Below are 641 nucleotides of genomic sequence, written 5' to 3'. Positions count from 1 at the left end.
AAGTCGAATGTTGCCAGAAAATGTTGAGGCTGTGATTTGTACTCGCAATTGGAATAAAGGCTTTGTTGATGGTAATTACATTGTTATTTACTAATTTAATATTTATAAGTATTTATATCTTGTTCTAAATTTGGGTATTCTTCTAATTGCAGGTGATGGCGAATGTGAAGATGTGAATCCTCAAGGTGTTAGGAGAGGCGGCGTTTCAACTTCTGGATCAGATTCAAATTTTATTGATTTAGAAGTTGATAATTAATTTATGTTTGTTGATGTAAGGATTTTTTTGGGTGTCTTGTTGATTTATGAATTATGTTGTGTTTTGTTTTAACTTTTAATTATGGTAGAATTTATGTTTGGATTATGATTTATGACTTTATGTGTTTGTTTTGTTATTATTATGCACTTATGTTATGTTTAAGATTTTGAGACTTATTATTTATTATGTGATGTCCTATTTTTATTATTGTTAATTTTAATCAAAAAATTATTATGGTTGATTACAATTTTTTAATCGATTAATAATTAATTAAAGATATTATTCTATATATTAAAAAACAAATTTGATGGAATAATTTTATTATAAAATAAAAATTTGGTAAATTGAATTTTATTGAATTTTATCATAAAAAAAATTTAGGTAA

This window comes from Arachis duranensis, chromosome 7, assembly GCF_000817695.3.
Source record: "Arachis duranensis cultivar V14167 chromosome 7, aradu.V14167.gnm2.J7QH, whole genome shotgun sequence".
NCBI lineage: Eukaryota > Viridiplantae > Streptophyta > Magnoliopsida > Fabales > Fabaceae > Arachis > Arachis duranensis.
The sequence above is the reverse complement of the archived record's forward strand: the minus strand, read 5'-3'. Positions refer to the sequence as shown.